The following is a 21102-nucleotide window of genomic DNA, read 5'->3' on the forward strand; positions in this document are numbered from 1 at the left end:
AAAGTCCTAATTATAGAGTAAAGCTTCTGTAGTGCATCGGAATGTAATGCTGATCTCCTAGGAAACGCTCAATGCAAACCACAAACAATGAGAAGATTTACTATTCTTGTACGTAAGTCGTCATTTTGCCTTTTGTATTAAATGCCGACGCAATTTCTGTGTATCGTCGTCAATGTGATGATCCAAGGGATAGAGTAAAGCTGCAGTAGTGCATCTGAATCTAATATTGTTCTCCCAGGAAACGCTCAAAGCAACCACAAACAACGAAAAGATATACTCTTATTGTACTTAAGCTGGGATTGTGCCTTTTGTATTAAATCCCGACGCAATTTCTGAGCTTCATCGTCGATGTGAGGGTCCAAGGGATAGAGTAAAGCTGCAGTAGTGCATCCGAATCTAATACCGATCTTCCAGGATACGCTCATAGCAAACTACAAACAATGAGAAGACTTACTCTTCTTGTACATAAGTCGGCATTGTGCATTTTGTATAAAATCCCGACGCAATTTCTCTGTTTCATCGGCAAAGTGAAGTTCCTACGAATAGAGTCAAACTGCAGTAGTGCTTCGGAATTTGGTACTGATCACCCAGGAAGCGCTCAAAGGAAACCACCAACATTGAGAAGATTGACTCTTCTTCTAATTAAGTTAACACTGAGCATTTTGTATTAAATCCCGACGCAATTTCTCTGTTTCATCGTAAAGGAAAAGTTCCAAGGGATAGAGTAAAGCTGCAGAAGTGCATCGGAATCTAATATTGATGTCACAGGAAACGCCCAAACCAAACCACAAACAATGAGAAGATTTAGTCTTCTTGTACTTAAGTCGGCATTGTGCCTTTTGGGTTAATACCCGACCCTATTTCTGTGTTTCATCGTCAATTTGAAGGTCCAAGGGGTAGAGTAAAGCTGCAGTAGTGCAATGCAATCTAGTACTGATCTCCCAGGAAACGCCCAGAGCAAACCACAAACAATGAGAAGATTTACTCTTCTTGTACTTAAGTTGGCATTGTGCCTTTTGTATTAAATCACGACGCAATATCTGTGTTTCATCGTCATAGTGACGGTCCAAGGGAGAGAGTAAAGCTGCAGTAGTGCATCGGAGTCTAATACTGATCTCCCAGGATACGCTCAAAGCAAACGACAAACAATGAGAAGATATACTCTTCTTATACTTAAGTCGGCATTGCGCCTTTTGTATTAAATTTCGACGCAATTTCTGTGTTTCTTCGCCAATGTGAGGGTCCAAGGGATAGAGTGATGCTGCAGTGGTGCATCGGAATCTAATACTGATCTCCCAGGAAACGCTCAATTCAAACTGTGAACAATGAGAAGATTTACTCTTCTTGTACTTAAGTCGGCATTGTGCCTTTTATATTAAATCCCCACGCAATTTCTGTGTTTCATCGTCAATGTGACAGTCCAAGGGATAGAGTAAAGCTGCAGTAGTGCATCCGATTCTAATACTTATTTCCCAGGAAACGCTCAAAATAAACCACAAACTAAAAGAACATTTACTCTTCCTGTAATTAAGTCGACATTGTGCCTTTTGTATTAAAGCCCGACCCAATCACTATGTTTCATCGTCAATGTGAAGGTCCAAGGGATAGAGTAAAGCTGCAGTAGTGCATCGGAATGCAATACCCATTTCCCAGGAAACGCTCAAAGCAAACCACAAACAATGAGAAGATTTACTCTTCTTGAACTTAAGTCGGCATTGTGCCTTTTGTACTAAATCCCGACGCAATCTCTGTGTTTCATCGTCGATGTGTAGGTCCTAGGGTCAGAGTAAAGCTGCAGTAGTGCATCGGAATCAAATACTGATCTCCCAGGAAACGCTCAAAGCAAACCACAAACACCGATAAGATGTACTCTTATTGTTCTTCAGCTGGGATTGTGACTTTTGTATAAATTCCCGACGCAATTTCTGTGTTTCATCGTCGATGTGAGGGTCCAAGGGATAGAGTAAAGCTGCAGTAGTTCATCCGAATCTAATACTGATCTACCAGTATACGCTCAAAGCAAACTACAAACAAAGAGAAGATTTACTCTTCTTGTACTTAAGTCGGCATTGTGCAATTTGTATTAAATCCCGACGCAATTTCTCTGTGTCATCGTCAAGGAGAAGGTCCAAGGGATAGAGTAAAGCTGCAGAAGTGCATCGGAATCTAATACTGATGTCGCAGGAAACGCCCAAACCAAAGTACAAACAATGAGAAGATTTAGTCTTCTTATACTCAAGTCGGCATTGTGCCTTTTGTATTAAATCCCGACGCCATTTCAGTGTTTCATCGACAATGTGAAGGTCCTAGGGATAGAGCAAAGCTGCAGTAGTGCTTCGGAATCTAGTACTTATCACCCAGGAAGCGCTCAAAGGAAACCACATACAATGAGAAGATTGACTCTTCTTGTACTTAAGTTGGCATTGTGCCTTCTGTATTAAATCCCGACGCAATATTTGTGTTTCATCGTCAATGTGAAGGTCCAAGGTGTGGAGTAAAGCTGCAGTAGTGCTACGGAATCTAATATTGATCTCCCAGTAAACGCTCTAAGCAAACTACAATCAATGAGAAGATTTATTCTTCTAGTACTGAAGTCGGCATAGTGCCTTTTGTTTTAAATCCCGACGCACTTTTTGTGTTTCATCGTTTAATGTGAAGGCCCAAGGGATGGATTAACTGCAGTTGTGCATCTAAATCTAGTACTGATCTCCCAAGAAACGCTCAATTTAAACCGCGAACAATGAGAAAATCTACTCTTCTTGTACTTAAGTCAGCATTGTGCCTTTTTAATTGATTCGCGACGCAATTTCTGTGTTTCATCGTCAATGTGAAGGTCCAAGGGATAGAGTAAAGCTGCAGTAGTGCATCGGAATCATATACTGATCTCCCAGGAAAAACTCAAAGCAAACCACAAACATAAAGAATATTTACTCTTTTTGTACTTAAGTCGGCATTGTGCCTTTTGTATTATATCCCGACGCAATATCTGTGTTTCATCGTCAATGTGACGGTCCAAGGGAAAGAGTAAAGCAGCAGTAGTGCATCGGAGTCTAATACTGATCTCCCAGGATACGCTCAAAGCAAACCACAAACAAGTAAAGATACACTCTTCTTATACTTAAGTCGGCATTGCGCCTTTTGTATTGAATTTCGGCGCAATTTCTGTGTTTCATCAACAATGTGAAGGTCCAAGGGATAGAGTAAAGCTGCAGTAGTGCTTCGAAATCTAATACCGATCTCCCAGTAAACGCACCAAGCAAACTACAAACAATGAGAAGATTTACTCTTCTAGTACTTAAGTCGTCATTGTGCCTTTTGTTTTAAATCCCGACGCACTTACTGTGTTTCATCGTCAATGTGTAGGTCCTAGGGATAGAGTAAAGCTGCAGTGGTGCACCGCAATCTAATACTGATCTCCCAGGAAAAGCTCAAGGCAAACCGCGAACAATGAGAAGATTTACTCTTCTATTACTTAAGTCGGCATTGTGCCTTTTATATTAAATCCCGACGCAAATTCTGTGTTTCATCGTCATTGTGAAGGTCCAAGGGATAGAGTAAAGCTGCAATAGTGCATCCGATTCTAATACTGATCTCCCAGAAAACGCTCAAAACAAACCACAAGCAAATAGAATACTTACTCTTCCTGTAATTAAGTCGACATTGTGCCTTTTGTATTAAAGCCCGACGCAATTTCTGTATTTCATCGTCAATGTGAAGGTCCAAGGGATGGGGTAAAGCTACAATAGTGCATCTAAATCTAGTACTGATCTCCCAGGAAACGCTCAAAGCAAACCATGGACAATGAGAAGATTTACTCTTCTTGTACTTAAGTCTGCATCGTGCCATTTGTATTAAGTCACGACGCAATATCTGTATTTCAGCGTCAATGTGAAGGTGCAAGGGATAGAGTAAAGCTGTAGTAGTGCAACGGAAACTAACACTGATCTCCCAAGAAACGCTCAAAGCAAACCACAAACAATGAGAAGATTGACTCTTTTTGTACTTAAGTCGACATTGTGCCTTTTGTATTAAATCCTGACGCAATCTCTGTGTTTGATCGTCAATGTGAAGGTCATAGGGATAGAGTAAAGCTGCAGTAGTGCATCAGAATCTAATACTGATCTCCCAGGAAACGCTCAAATTAAACCACGAACAATGAGAAGATCCACTCTTCATGTACTTAAATCGGCAGTGTGCATTTTAAATTGAATCGCGATGCAATTTCTGTGTTTCATCGTCAATGTGAAGGTCCAAGGGATAGAGTAAAGCTGCAGTAGTGCATCGGAATCATATACCGATCTCCCAGGAAAGACTCAAAGCAAACCACAAACAGAAAGAATATTTACTCTTTTTGTACTTATGTCGGCAATGTGCCTTTTGTATTAAATCCAGACGCAATTTCTGAGTGTCATTGTCAACGTGAAAGTCCAAGGGATAGAGTAAAGCTACAGTAGGGCATCAAAATCTAGTACTGATCTCCCAGGAAACGCTCAAAGCAAACCACGAACAATGAGAAGATTAACTCTTCTTGTACTTACGTCTGCATTGTGCCATTTGTATTACATCCCGACGCAATATCTGTGTTTCATCGTCAATATGAAAATCCAAGGGATACAGTAAAGCTGCTGTAGTGCAACGGAATCTAATATTGATCTCCCAGGAAACGCTCAAAGCAAAACAAACAATGAGAAGATTTACTCTTCTTGTATTTAAGTCGGCATTGTGCCTTTTGTTTTAAGACCCGACGCAATTTCTGTGTTTCATCGTCAATCTGAAGGTCCAAGGGATAGAGTAAAGCTGCTGTAGTACATCGGAATCTAATACTGATCTCCCAGGATTTGCTCAAAGCAAACCACAAACAATGAGAAGATTTACTCTTCTTGCACTTAAGTCGGCTTCGTTCGTTTTGTATTAAATCCCGACGCAATCTTTGTGTTTGATCGTCAATGTGAAGGTCCTAGGGATAGAGTAAAACTGAAGTAGTGCATCGTAATCTAATACTGATCTCCGAGGAAACGCTCAAAGCAAATCACAAACACCGAGAGGATATACTGTTCTTGTACTTAAGTCGGCATTGTGCCTTTTGTATGTAATCCCGACGCCATTTCTGTGTTTCATCGTCAATGTGAAGGTTCTAGGGATAGAGTAAAGCTGCAGTAGTGCTTCGGAATCTACTACTGATCTCCCAGGAAACCTTCAAAGAAATCACAAACAATGAGAAGATTTACTCTTCTTGTACTTATGTCGGCATTCTGCATTTTGTATTAAATCCCGACGCAATTTCTCTGTTTCATCGTCAAGTAGAAGGTCCAAGGGATAGAGTAAAGCTGCAGTAGTGCATCGGAATCTAATACTGATGTCCCAGGAAACGCCCCAACCAAACCTCAAACAATGAGAAGATTGACTCTGTTTGTACCTCAGCCCTCCTTGTGCCTTTTGTATTAAATCCCGACGCATATTTCTGTGTTTCATCGTGAATGTGTAGGCCTACGGATAGTTTAAAGCTGCAGTAGTGCACTGGAATCTAGTACTGATCTCCCAGGAAACGCTCAGAGCAAACGACAAACAATTAGAAGATTTACTCTTCTAGTACTTAATTCGGCATTGTGCCTTCAGTATTACATCCCGACTCCATTTCTGTGTTTCATCGTCATTGTGAAGGTGCAAGGTATAGGGTAAAGCTGCAGTAGTGCATCGGAATCTAATACTGATCGCCGAGGAAACGCTCAAAGCAAACCACAAACACCGATAAGATATACTCTTCTTGTACTTAAGTCGGCATTGTGCCTTTTGTATTAAATCCATACGCAATTTCGGTGTTTCATCGTCACTGTGAAGGTCCAAGGAATAGAGTAAAGCTGCAGTAGTGCATCAAAATCTAAAACTGATGTCCAAGGAAACGCTCAAAGCAAACTAATAATGCGAATATTTACTATTCTTGTACAAATGTCGGCATTGGGCGTTTTGTATTAAATCCCGACGCAATTTCTGTCTTTCATCGTCAATGTGAAGGTCCATGGGATAGAGTAAAGCTGCAGTAGTGCTTCGGAATCTAGTACTAATCTCCCAGGAAGCGCTCAAAGGAAGCCACAAACAATGAGAAGATTGACTCTTCTTGTACTTAAGTCAACATTGCGCATTTTGTATTAAATCCCGACGCAATTTCTCTGTTTCATCGTCAAGGAGAAGGTCCAGAGGATAGAGTGAAGCTGCAGAGGTGCATCGGAAACTAATACTGATGTCCCAGGAAACGCCCAAACCAAATCACAAACAGTGGGAGGATTTAGTCTTCTGTACTTAAGTCGCTATTGTGCCTTTTGGGTTAATTCCCGACGCAACTTCTGTGCTTCATCGTCAATGTGAAGGTCCAAGGGGTGGAGTAAAGCTGCAGTAGTGCTTCGGAATCTAATACTGATCTCCCAAGAAACGCTCAAAGTAAACTACAAACAATCAGAAGATTTACTCTTCTTGTACTTAAGTCGGCATTGTGCGTTTTGTATTAAATCCCGACGCAATTTCTATGTTTTTTCGTCAATGCGAAGGTCCAAGGTATAGAGTAACGCTGCAGTAGCGCAGCGGAATCTAATACTGATCCCCCAGGAAACGCTAAAAGCAAACCACAAACTATTAGAAGATTTACTCTTCTTGTACTTAAGTTGCCATTGTGCCTTTTGTATTAAATCCCGACGGAATTTCTGAGATTCATCGTCAAAGTGAAGGTTCAAGGGATTGAGAATAGCTGCGGTAGTGCATCGGAATGTAATGCTGATCTCCCAGGAAACGCTCAACGCAAACATCAAACAATGAGAAGATTGACTCAATTTGTACTTCAGTCCTCCTTGTGCCTTTTGCGTTACATCCCGACGCTTATTTCTGAGTTTCATCGTCTATGTGAAGGTCCAAGGGATAGATTAAAGCTGCAGTAGTGCACTGGAATCTTGTACTGATTTCCCAGGAAACGCTCAAAGTAAACCACAAACAAAATAATATTAACTCTTTTTGTACTTAAGTCGACATTGTGCTTTTTGTATTAAATCGCGACGCAATTTCTGTGTTTCATCGTCAATGTGATGGTCCTAGGGATAGAGTAAAGCTGCAGTAGTGGATCGGAATCTAATGCTGATCTCCCAGGAAACGCTCAAAGCAAACCACGAACAATGAGATGAATTACTCTTCTAGTACTTAATTCCGCATTTTGCCTTTTTTATTAAATCCCAACTCAATCTCTGAGTTTCATCGTCAATGTGAAAGTCCAAGGGATGGAGTAAAGCTGCATTAGTGCATCCGAGTCTAATACTAAACTCCCAGGAAACGCTCAAAGTAAACCACAAACAAAAAAATATTTACTCTTCTTGTACTTAAGTGACATTGTGCCTTTTGAATAAATTTCCGACGCAATTTCTGTGTTTCATCGTCATTGTGAAGGTCCGATGTATAGAGTAAAGCTGCAGTAGTGCATCGGAATCTAGTGCTGATCTCCCAGTAAACCCTCGAAGCATACCACGAATAAAGAGAAGATTTGCTCTTCATGTACTTAAGTCGGCAATGTGCCTTTTGTATTAGATCCCGACGCAATTTCTGTGTTTCATCGTCAATGTGAAGTTCCAAGGGATAGAGTAACGCTGCAGTTGCATCGGAAACTAATACTCATCTCCCAGGAAACACTCAAAGCAAAGACAATCAATGAGAAGGTTTACTCTTCTTGTACTGAAGTAGGCATTGAGCCTTTTTTATTACATCCCAACGCAATTTTTGTGTTTCATTCTCAATGTGAAGGTCCAAGGGATAGAGTAAAGCTGCAGTAGTGCATCGGAATCTAATAGTGATCTCCCAGGAAACGCTCAAAGCAAACCTCAAACATAAAGAATATTTATTGTTCTTGTACTTAAGCCCACATTGTGCCTTTTGTGTTAAATCCCGACGCAATTTCTGTGTTCCACCGTTAATCTGAAGACCCAAGGGATGGAGTTAAGCTGCAGTAGTGCATCTAAATCTAATACTGATCTCCCAGGAAACGCTCAAAGCAAACCACAAACAATGAGGAGAGCTACTCTTCTTGAATTTAAAACGGCATTCTGCCTTTTGTATTAAATGCCGACGCTATCTCTGTGTTTCATCGTCAATGTGAAGGTCCTAGGTATAGAGTAAACCTGCAGCAGTGCATTGGAATATAATACTGATCCCCCACGAAACGCACAAAGCAAACCACAAACAATGAGGCGATTTACTCTGCTTGTACTTATGTCGGCATTGTGCCGTTCGTATTAAATACCATCGCAATTTCTGTGTTTCATCGACAATGTGAAAGTCCAAGTGATGGAGTAAAGCTGCTGTAGTGCATCGGAATCTTATTCTGATCTCCCAGGTAACGCTCAAAGCAAACCACAAAGAATGAGAAGATTTACTCCTCTTGTCCTTATGTCGGGATTGTGCCTTTTGTATTAAATACCGAAGAAGTTTCTGTGCGTCATCGTCAAAGAGTAGGTCAAAGGGATAGAGTAAAGCTGGAGTAGTGCATCGGAATCTAATACTGATCTCCCAGGATACGCTCAAAGCAAACCAGAAACAATGAGGAAGTTTACTCTTCTTGAACTTAAGTCAGCATTGTGCCTTTAGTATTATATCCCGACGCAATCTCTGTGTTTCATCGTCAATGAGAAGTTCCAAGGGATAGAGTAACGCTGCAGTAGTGCATCGGAAAGTAATACTGATCTCACAGGAAACGCTCAAAGCAAACCACAAACAATGAGAAGATTGATTCTTTTCGTACTTAAGTCGTAATTGTGCCTTTTGTATTAAACCCCGAGGCATATTCTGTCTTTCATCGTCAATGTGAAGGTCCAATGGATAGAGTAAAGCTGCAGTAGTGCATCGCAATCTAATACTCATCTCCCAGGAATCACTCAAAGCAAAGACAATCAATGAGAAGATTTACTCTTCTTGTACTGAAGTAGGCATTGAGCCTTTTGTATTACATCCCGACGCAATTTTTGTGTTTCATTCTCAATGTGAAGGTCCAAGGGATAGAGTTAAGCAGCAATAGTGCATCGGAATCTAGTACTGATCATCCAGGAAACGCTCAAAGCAAACCACGAACAATGGGAAGATTTACTCTTCTTGTACTTATGTCGGCATTGTGCCTTTTGAATTAAATCTCGACGCAATTTCTGTGTTTCATCGTCAATGTGAAGGTCCTAGGGATACAGTAAAGCTGCAGTAGTGCATCGGAATTTAATACTCATCTCCCACGAGACGCTCAAAGCAAACCACAAACAATGAGAAGATATACTCTTCTTGTACTTATGTCACCATTGTGCCTTCTGTTTTAAATCCCGACGCAATTTCTGTGTTTCATCGTCAATGTGCAGGTCCAAGGGATAGAGTAAAGCTGCAGTAGTGCAGCGGAATCTAATACTGATCCCCCAGGAAACGCTAAAAGCAAACCACAAACTATTAGAAGATTTACTCTTCTCGTACTTAAGTTGGCATTGTGACATTTGTATTAAATCCCGACGCAATTTCTGAGATTCATCGTCAAAGTGAAGGTTCAAGGGATTGAGTATAGCTGCGGTAGTGCATCGGAATCTAATGCTGATCTCCCAGGAAACGCTCAACGCAAACGTCAAACAATGAGAAGATTGACTCAATTTGTACTTCAGTCCTCCTTGTGCCTTTTGCGTTATATCCCGACGCATATTTCTGTGTTTCATCGTCAATGTGAAGTTCCAAGGGATAGATTAAAGCTGCAGTAGTGCACTGGAATCTAGTACTGATTTCCCAGGAAACGCTCAGAGCAAAACACAAACAATGAGAAGATTTACTCTTCTTGTACTTATGTCGGCATTGTGCCTTTAGTATTACAACCCGATGCCATTTCTGTGTTGCATCGTCAATGTGAAGGTGCAAGGCATAGAGTGAAGCTGCAATAGTGCATCCGAGTCTAATACTGATCTCCCAGGAAACGTTCAAAGTAAACCACAAACAAAATAATATTAACTCTTTTTGTACTTAAGTCGACATTGTGCCTTTTGTATTAAATCGCGACGCAATTTCTGTGTTTCATCGTCAATGTGAAGGTCCAAGGGACAGAGTATCGCTGCAGTAGTGCATCGGAAACTAACACTGATCTCCCAGGAAACGCTCAATGCAAACCACAAACAATAAGAAGAATTACTCTTCTTGTACTTAAGTCGGCATTGTGCCTTTTGTATTAAATCCCGACGCAATTTCTGAGTTTCATCGGCAATGGGAAGGTACAAGGGATAGAGTAAAGCTGCTGTAGTGCATCGGAATCTAATACTGATCTCCCTGGAGACGCTCAAAGCTAACCACAAACAATGAGAAGATGTACTCTTCTTGTACTTAAGTCGGCATTGTGCCTTTTGTATTTCATCCCGACGCAATTTCTGTGTTTCATCGTCAATGTGAAGGTCCAACAGATAGAGTAAAACTGCAGTAGTGCATCGGAATCTAATACTGATCTCCCAGGATACGCTCAAAGCAAACCAGAAACAATGAGAAAGTTTACTCTTCTTGAACTTAAGTCAGCATTGTGCCTTTTGTATTATATCCCGACGCAATCTCTGTGTTTCATCGTCAATGTGATGGTCCTAGGGATAGAGTAAAGCTGCAGTAGTGGATCGGAATCTAATGCTGATCTCACAGGAAACGCTCAAAGCAAACCACGAACAATGAGATGAATTACTCTTCTAGTACTTAATTCGGCATTTTGCCTTTTTTGTTAAATCCCAACTCAATCTCTGAGTTTCATCGTCAATGTGAAAGACCAAGGGATGGAGTAAAGCTGCACTAGTGCATCCGAGTCTAATACTAAACTCCCAGGAAACGCTCAAAGTAAACCACAAACAAAAAAATATTTACTCTTCTTGTACTTAAGTCGACATTGTGCCTTTTGAATAAAATTCCGACGCAATTACTGTGTTTCATCGTCATTGTGAAGGTCCAATGTATAGAGTAAAGCTGCAGTAGTGCATCGGAATCTAGTACTGATCTCCCGGGAAACCCTCGAAGCATTCCACGAACAAACAGAAGATTTACTCTTCATGTACTTAAGTCGGCAATGTGCCTTTTGTATTAGATCCCGACGCAATTTCTGTGTTTCATCGTCAATGTGAAGTTCCAAGGGATAGAGTAACGCTGCAGTTGCATCGGAAACTAATACTGATCACACAGGAAACGCTCAAAGCAAACCACAAACAATGACAAGATTGATTCTTTTCGTACTTAAGTCGTAATTGTGCCTTTTGTATTAAATCCCGAGGCAATTTCTGAGTTTCATCGTCAATGTGAAGGTCCAAGGGATAGAGTAAAGCTGCAGTAGTGCATCGGAGACTAATACCCATCTCCCAGGAAACACTCAAAGCAAAGACAATCAATGAGAAGATTTACTCTTCTTGTACTGAAGTAGGCATTGAGCCTTTTGTATTACATCCCGACGCAATTTTTGTGTTTCATTCTCAATGTGAAGGTCCAAGGGATAGAGTAAAGCTGCAGTAATGCAACGGAATCTAATACTGATCTCCCAGAAATCGCTCAAAGACAACCATAAACAAAATGAATATTTACTCTTCGTGTACTTAAGTCGACATTGCGCTTTTTGTATTAAATCGCGACGCAATTTCTGTCTTTCATTGTCAATGCGATGGTCCATGGGATAGAGTTAAGCAGCAATAGTGCATCGGAATCTAGTACTGACCATCCAGGAAACGCTCAAAGCAAACCACGAACAATGGGAAGATTTACTCTTCTTGAACTTATGTCGGCATTGTGCCTTTTGAATTAAATCTCGACGCAATTTCTGTGTTTCATCGTCAATGTGCAGGTCCAAGGGATAGAGTAAAGCTGCAGTAGTGCATCGGAATGTAATACTGATCTCCCAGGAATCGCTCAAAGCAAACCACGGACAGTGAGAAGATTTACTCTTCTTGTACTTAAGTCGGCATTGTGCAGTTTATGTTAAATCCCGACGCAATTTCTGTGTTTCATCGGCAGTGTGATGGCCCCAGGGATTAGAGTAAAGCTGCAGTAGTGCATCGGAATCCAATACTGATCTCCCAGGAGACGCGCAAAGCAGACCACAAACAATGAGAAGGTATACTCTTCTTGTACTTATGTCGGCATTGTGCCTTTTGTTTTCAATCCTGACGGCATTTCTGACTTTTATCGTCAATCTGAAGGTCCAAGGGATAGAGTAAAGCTGCAGTAATGCATCTGAATCTAATACTGTTCTCCCAGGAAACGCTCAAAGCAAACCACAAACAATGAGAAGATTTACTCTTCTTGAACTTAAGTTGGCATTGTGCCTTTTATATTAAATCCCGAGGCAATTTCTGTGTGTCATCCTCAAAGCTAAGGTCCTAGGGATATACTAAACCTGCAGTAAGGCATCGGAATCTAATACTGATCACCCAGGAAACGCTCCAAGCAAACCACGAACAATGAGAAGATTTACTATTCTCGTACTTGAGTTGACATTGTGCCTTATATACTAAATCCCGACGCAATTTCTGTGTCTCATCGTCAATGTGGAGTTCCAAGGGATAGAGTAAAGCTGCAGTAGTGCGTCGGAATCTAATAGTGATCTCCCAGGAAACGCTCAAAGCAAACTTCAAACATAAAAAATATTTATTGTTCTTGTACTTATGTCGGCATTATGCCTTTTGTATTAAATCCCGACACCATTTCTGTGTTTTATCTTCAATGTGAAGGTCCAAGGGATAGATTAAAGCTGCAATAGTGCATCGGAATCTAATACTGATCTACCAGGAAACGCTCAAAGCAGACCACAAACAATGAGTAGATTTACCCTTCTTGTACTTAAGTCGGATTGTGCATTTTGTATTAAATCCTGACGCAATTTCTGTATTTCATCGTCAATGTGAAGGTCCAAGGGATAGAGTAAAGCTGCAGTAGTGCAACGGAATCTAATACTTATCTCCCAGGAAGTGTTCAAAACAAACCACAAACAATGATAGGATTGACTCTTTTGCACTTAAGTCTGCAATGTGCCTTTTGTATTAAATCCCGACGGTATATCTGTGTTTCATCGTCAATGTGAAGGTCCAAGGTATAGAGTAAAGCTGCAGTGGTGCATCGGAAAATAATAGTGATCTCCCTAAAACGCCCAAATCAAACGACAAACTATGAGAGGATTTACTCTTCATGTACTTGAGTCGGCATTGTGCCTTTTGTTTTAAATCCCGACACAATTTCTGTGTTTCATCGTCAATGTGAAGGTCCAAGGGATAGAGTAAGCCTGCAGTTGGGCATCGGAATGTAATTCTGATCTCCCAGGAAACGTTCAAAGCGAACCGGAAACAATGACAAGATATTCTCCTTTTATACTTAAGTCGTCATTGTGCATTTTGTATTAAATACCGACGCAAATTCTGCGTTTGATCGTCAATGTGAAGGTCCAAGTGATAGAGTAAAGCTGCAGTAGTGCATCTGAATCTAATACTGATCTCCCAGGAAACGCCCATCGCAAACCACACCCTGAGAAAATTTACTCTTCTTGTACTTAAGACGGCATTGTGTCTTTTGTATTAAACTCCGACGCAATTTCTATGTTTCATCGTCAATGTGAAGGTCCAAGGGATAGAGTAATGCTGCAGTGCATCGGAATCTAATACCGATCCCACAGGAAACGCTCAAAGCAAACCACAAACAATGAGAAGATTTACTCGTCTTGTACTTAAGTCGGCATTGTGCATCTTGTATTAAATCCCGTCGCAATATCTCCGTTTCATCGTCAATGTGAAGGTCCAAGTGGTAGAGTAAAGCTGCAGTAGTGCATCGGAATCTAATACTGATCTCCCAGGAAACGCTCAATGCACAGCAGAAACAATGAGAAAATTTACACTTCTTGAACCTAGGGCGGCATTGTGCTATTTGTATTAAACCCCGACACAAACTCTGTGTTTCATCCTCAATGTGAAGGTCCTAGGGATAGAGTACAGCTGCAGTATGGCATCGGAATCTAATACTGATCTCCCAGGAAACGCTCAAAGCAAACCGCGAACCATGTGAAGATTGACTATTTTTGTACATGAGTCGGCATTCTCCCTTATATATTAAATCCCGACGCAATTTCTGCGTTTCATTGTCAATGTGAAGGTCCAACGGATAGAGTAAAGCTGCAGTAATGCATCGGAATCTAATACTGATCACCCAGGAAATGCTCAAAGCAAACCACAAACAAAAAGTTTATTTACTGTTCTTGTACTTAAGTCGACATTGCGCCTTTTCTATTAAATCCCGATGCAATTTCTGTGCTTCATCGTCAATGTGAAGGTCCAAGGGTTAAAATAATCATGCAGTAGTGCATCGGAATCTAATACTGATCCCCCAGGAAAGGCTCAAAGCAAACCACAAACTATGATAAGATTTACTCTTTTTGTACTTAAATCGGTATTGACCCTTTTGGATTAAATCCCGACGCGATGTCTGTTTTTCATCAGCATTGTGAAGGTCCAAGGTATAGGGGAAAGCTACAGCAGTGCATCGGAAACTAATACTGATTTCCCAGGAAACGCTCAAAGCAAACCACAAACAATGAGAAGATTTACTGTTTTTGTACTTAAGACGGGATTGTGCCTTTTGTATTAAGTCCCGACGCCATTTCTGTGTTTCATCGTCATTGTGAAGGTGCAAGGGATAGGGTAAAGCTGCAGTAGTGTATCGGAAACTAATACTGATCTCGCAGGAAACGCTCAAAGCAAACCACAAACAATGAGAATATTTAACCTTCTTGTACTTAAGTCGGCATTGTGCCTTTTGTATTAAATCCCGACTCAATTTCTGTGTTTCGTCATGAATGTGAAGGTCCAGGGGATAGAGTAAAGCTGCAGTAGTGCATCGGAATCTAATACTGATCTCCATGGAAATGCTCACAGCAAACCACAAACAATGAGAGGAATTCCTCTTCTTGTAGTTACGTCGGCATTGTGCTCTCTGCATTTAGTCCCGACGCAATTTCTGTGTTTCATCGTCAATGTGAAGGGCCAAGGGATAGAGTAAAGACGCAATAGTATATCGGAGTCTAATACAGATCTCCCAGGAAACGCTCAAAGCAAACCACAAGTTTGAGAATATTTACTCATCTTGTACTTAAGTCGGCATTGTGCCTTTTGTATTAAATCCCGACGTAATTTCTGTGTTTCATCGTCATTGTGAAGGTGCAAGGTATAGAGTAAAGCTGCAGTAGTGCATCGGAATCTAACAGTGATCTCCCAGGAAACGCTCAAAGCAAACCTCAAACGATGAGTAGGTATACTCTTCTTGGACTTAAGTCGGCATTGTGCCTTCTGTTTTAAATCCCGACGCAATTTCTGTGTTTCATTGTCAATCCGAAGGTCCAAGGGATAGAGTAAAGCTGCAGTGGTGCATCAGAATCTAAACTGATCTCCCAGGAATCGCTCAATGCAGACCACAAACAATGAGAATATTTACTCTTCTTGAACTTAAGTCGGCATTGTGTAATTTGTATTAAATCCCGACGCAATCTCTGTGTTTCATCGTCAATGTGAATGTCCTAGGGATAGGGAAGCGCTGCAGTAGTGCATAGGATTCTAATACTGATCTCATAGGAAACGCTCAAAGCAAACCACGAACAATGAGAAGATTTACTCTTCTTGTACTTAAGTCGGCATTGTGCATTATTGTATTAAATCCCGACGCAATTTCTGTGTTTATTCGTTAATGTTAAGGTCCAAGGGATAAAGTATAGCAGCAGTAGTGCATCGTAATCCAATACTGATCTCCCAGGAAACGCTCAAAGCAAACCACAAACTAAAAAATGGAATATTTACTCCTCTTGTACTTGAATTAATTCCCGACGCAATTTCTGTGTTCCATCGTCAATGTGAAGGCCCAAGAGTTGGAGTAAAGCTGCAGTAGTGCATCGGGATCTAGTACTGATCTCCCAGGAAACGCTCAAAGCAAACCACAAACAATGAGGCGATTTACCCTTCTTGTACTTAAGTCGGCTTTGTGCCATTTGTATTAAATCCCGACGCAATTTCTGTGTTTCATCGTCAATGTGAAGGTCCAAGGGATAGAGTGATGCTGCAATGGTGCATCGGAAACTAATACTGATCTCCCAGGAAACGCTTATAGCAAACCTCAAACAATGAGAAGATTTACTATTCTTGTACTTAAGTCGGCATTGTGCCTTTTATATTAAATCCCGACGCAATTTTTGTGTCTCATCGTCAATGTGGAGTTCCAAGGGATAGAGTAAAGCTGCAGTAGTGCATCGGAATCCAATACTGATCTCCCAGGAGACGCGCAAAGCAGACCACAAACAATGAGAAGGTATACTCTTCTTGTACTTATGTCGGCATTGTGCCTTTTGTTTTAAATCCCGACGGCATTTCTGACTTTTATCGTCAATCTGAAGGTCTAAGGGATAGAGTAAAGCTGCAGTAGTGCATCTGAATCTAATACTGTTCTCCCAGGAAACGCTCAAAGCAAACCACAAACAATGAGAAGATTTACTCTTCTTGAACTTAAGTCGGCATTGTGCCTTTTATATTAAATCCCGACGCAATCTCTGTGTGTCATCCTCATAGCTAAGGTTCTAGAGATATACTAAACCTGCAGTAGGGCATCGGAATCTAATACTGATCTCCCAGGAAACGCTCCAAGCAAACCACGAACAATGAGAATATTTACTATTCTTGTACTTGAGTTTACATTGTGCCTGATATACAAAATCCCGACGCAATTTCTGTGTCTCATCGTCAATGTGGAGTTCCAAGGGATAGAGTAAAGGTGCAGTAGTGCATCGGAATCTAATAGTGATCTCCCAGGAAACGCTCAAAGCAAACCTCAAACATAAAGAATATTTATTGTTCTTGTACTTAAGCCCACATTGTGCATTTTGTATTAAATCCAGACGCAATTTCTGTGTTTCATCGTCAATGTAAACGTCCAAGGGATAGAGTAATCCTGCAGTAGTGCATCGGAATCTAATACTGATCTCCCAGGAAAAGCTCAAACAAACCACAAACAATGAGATCAATTACACCTCTTGTGCTTATGTCGAAATTATGCCTTTTGTATTAAATCCCGACACAATTTCTGTGTTTTATCTTCAATGTGAATGTCCAAAGGATAGATTAATGCTGCAATAGTGCATCGGAATCTAATACTGATCTACCAGGAAACGCTCAAAGCAAACCACTAACAATGAGTAGATTTCCCCATCTTGTACTTAAGTTGGACCGTGCCTTTTCTATTACATCCTGACGCAATTTCTGTGTTTCATCGTCAATGTGAAGGTCCAAGAGATAGAGTACAGCTGCAGTAGTGCATCGGTATCTAATACTGATCCCCCAGGAAAGGCTCAAAGCAAACCAAAAACTATGATAAGATTTACTCTTTTTGTACTTAAATCGGCATTGTGCCTTTTGGATTAAATCCCGACGCGATTTCTGTTTTTCATCGGCATTGTGAAGGTCCAAGGTATAAGGTAAAGCTACACCAGTGCATCGGAAACTAATACTGATCTCCCAGGAAACGCTCAAAGCAAACCACAAACAATGAGGAGATTTACTGTTTTTGTACTTAAGACGGGATTGTGCCTTTTGTATTAAATCCCGACCCAATTCCAGTGTTTCGTCATGAATGTGAAGGTCCAGGGGATAAAGTAAAGCTGCAGTAGTGCATCGGAATCTAATACTGATCTCCCTGGAAATGCTCACAGCAAACCACAAACAATGAGAAGGTTTCCTCTTCTTGTAGTTACGTCGGCATTGTGCTCTCTGCATTAAGTCCCGACTCAATTTCTGTGTTTCGTCGTCAATGTGAAGGGCCAAGGGATAGAGTAAAGACGCAGCAGTATATCGGAGTCTAATACTGATCTCCCAGGAAACGCTCAAAGCAAACCACAAGTTTGAGAATATTTACTCATCTTGTACTTAAGTCGGCATTGTGCCTTTTGTATTAAATCCCGACGTAATTTCTGTGTTTCATCGTCAATTTGAAGGTCCAAGGTATAGAGTAAAGCTGCAGTAGTCCATCGGAATCTAACAGTGATCTCCCAGGAAACGCTCAAAGCAAACCACAAACAAAAAAATGGAATATTTACTCCTCTTGTACTTCAGTCGGCATTGTGCCATTTGTATTAAATCCCTACGCAATTTCTGTGTTTCATCGTCAATGTGAAGGTCCAAGGGATAGAGTGATGCTGCAATAGTGAATCGGAAACTAATACTGATCTCCCAGGAAACGCTTATAGCAAACCTCAAACAATGAGAAGATTTACTATTCTTGTACTTAAGTCGGCATTGTGCCTTTTGTGTTAAATCCCGACGCAATTTCTGTGTTTCATCGTCAATGTGAAGGTCCAAGGGATAGAGTGATGCTGCAATAGTGAATCGGAAACTAATACTGATCTCCCAGGAAACGCTTATAACAAACCTCAAACAATGAGAAGATTTACTATTCTTGTACTTAAGTCGGCATTGTGCCTTTTGTGTTAAATCCCGACGCAATTTCTGTGTTCCACCGTTAATCTGAAGACCCAAGGGATGGAGTTAAGCTGCAGTAGTGCATCTAAATCTAATACTGATCTCCCAGGAAACGCTCAAAGCAAACCACAAACAATGAGGAGAGTTACTCTTCTTGAATTTAAAACGGCATTCTGCCTTTTGTATTAAATGCCGACGCTATCTCTGTGTTTCATCGTCAATGTGAAGGTCCTAGGTATAGAGTAAAGCTGCAGCAGTGCATCGGAATATAATACTGATCTCCCACGAAACGCACAAAGCAAACCACAAACAATGAGGCGATTTACTCTGCTTGTACTTATGTCGGCATTGTGCCGTTCGTATTAAATACCATTGCAATTTCTGTGTTTCATCGACAATGTGAAAGTCCAAGTGATAGAGTAAAGCTGCTGTAGTGCATCGGAATCTTATTCTGATCTCCCAGGTAACGCTCAAAGCAAACCACAAAGAATGAGAAGATTTACTCTTCTTGTCCTTATGTCGGGATTGTGCCTTTTGTATTAAATACCGAAGAAGTTTCTGTGCGTCATCGTCAAAGAGTAGGTCAGAGGGATAGAGTAAAGCTGGAGTAGTGCATCGGAATCTAATACTGATCTCCCAGGATACGCTCAAAGCAAACCACGGACAGTGAGAAGATTTACTCTTCTTGTACTTAAGTCGGCATTGTGCAGTTTATGTTAAATCCCGACGCAATTTCTGTGTTTCATCGGCAGTGTGATGGCCCCAGGGATTAGAGTAAAGCTGCAGTAGTGCATCGGAATCCAATACTGATCTCCCAGGAGACGCGCAAAGCAGACCACAAACAATGAGAAGGTATACTCTTCTTGTACGTATGTCGGCATTGTGCCTTTTGTTTTCAATCCTGACGGCATTTCTGACTTTTATCGTCAATCTGAAGGTCCAAGGGATAGAGTAAAGCTGCAGTAATGCATCTGAATCTAATACTGTTCTCCCAGGAAACGCTCAAAGCAAACCACAAACAATGAGAAGATTTACTCTTCTTGAACTTAAGTTGGCATTGTGCCTTTTATATTAAATCCCGAGGCAATTTCTGTGTGTCATCCTCAAAGCTAAGGTCCTAGGGATATACTAAACCTGCAGTAAGGCATCGGAATCTAATACTGATCACCCAGGAAACGCTCCAAGCAAACCACGAGCAATGAGAAGATTTACTATTCTCGTACTTGAGTTGACATTGTGCCTTATATACTAAATCCCGACGCAATTTCTGTGTCTCATCGTCAATGTGGAGTTCCAAGGGATAGAGTAAAGCTGCAGTAGTGCGTCGGAATCTAATAGTGATCTCCCAGGAAACGCTCAAAGCAAACTTCAAACATAAAAAATATTTATTGTTCTTGTACTTATGTCGGCATTATGCCTTTTGTATTAAATCCCGACACCATTTCTGTGTTTTATCTTCAATGTGAAGGTCCAAGGGATAGATTAAAGCTGCAATAGTGCATCGGAATCTAATACTGATCTACCAGGAAACGCTCAAAGCAGACCACAAACAATGAGTAGATTTACCCTTCTTGTACTTAAGTCGGATTGTGCATTTTGTATTAAATCCTGACGCAATTTCTGTATTTCATCGTCAATGTGAAGGTCCAAGGGATAGAGTAAAGCTGCAGTAGTGCAACGGAATCTAATACTTATCTCCCAGGAAGTGTTCAAAACAAACCACAAACAATGATAGGATTGACTCTTTTGCACTTAAGTCTGCAATGTGCCTTTTGTATTAAATCCCGACGGTATATCTGTGTTTCATCGTCAATGTGAAGGTCCAAGGTATAGCGTAAAGCTGCAGTGGTGCATCGGAAAATAATAGTGATCTCCCTAAAACGCCCAAATCAAACGACAAACTATGAGAGGATTTACTCTTCATGTACTTGAGTCGGCATTGTGCCTTTTGTTTTAAATCCCGACACAATTTCTGTGTTTCATCGTCAATGTGAAGGTCCAAGGGATAGAGTAAGCCTGCAGTTGGGCATCGGAATGTAATTCTGATCTCCCAGGAAACGTTCAAAGCGAACCGGAAACAATGACAAGATATTCTCCTTTTATACTTAAGTCGTCATTGTGCATTTTGTATTAAATACCGACGCAAATTCTGCGTTTGATCGTCAATGTGAAGGTCCAAGTGATAGAGTAAAGCTGCAGTAGTGCATCTGAATCTAATACTGATCTCCCAGGAAACGCCCATCGCAAACCACACCCTGAGAAAATTTACTCTTCTTGTACTTAAGACGGCATTGTGTCTTTTGTATTAAACTCCGACGCAATTTCTATGTTTCATCGTCAATGTGAAGGTCCAAGGGATAGAGTAATGCTGCAGTGCATCGGAATCTAATACCGATCCCACAGGAAACGCTCAAAGCAAACCACAAACAATGAGAAGATTTACTCGTCTTGTACTTAAGTCGGCATTGTGCATCTTGTATTAAATCCCGTCGCAATATCTCCGTTTCATCGTCAATGTGAAGGTCCAAGTGGTAGAGTAAAGCTGCAGTAGTGCATCGGAATCTAATACTGATCTCCCAGGAAACGCTCAATGCACAGCAGAAACAAT

Source organism: Schistocerca piceifrons, unplaced genomic scaffold (genome assembly GCF_021461385.2).
Source record: "Schistocerca piceifrons isolate TAMUIC-IGC-003096 unplaced genomic scaffold, iqSchPice1.1 HiC_scaffold_2343, whole genome shotgun sequence".
In the NCBI taxonomy this organism is placed as follows: Eukaryota; Metazoa; Arthropoda; class Insecta; order Orthoptera; family Acrididae; genus Schistocerca; species Schistocerca piceifrons.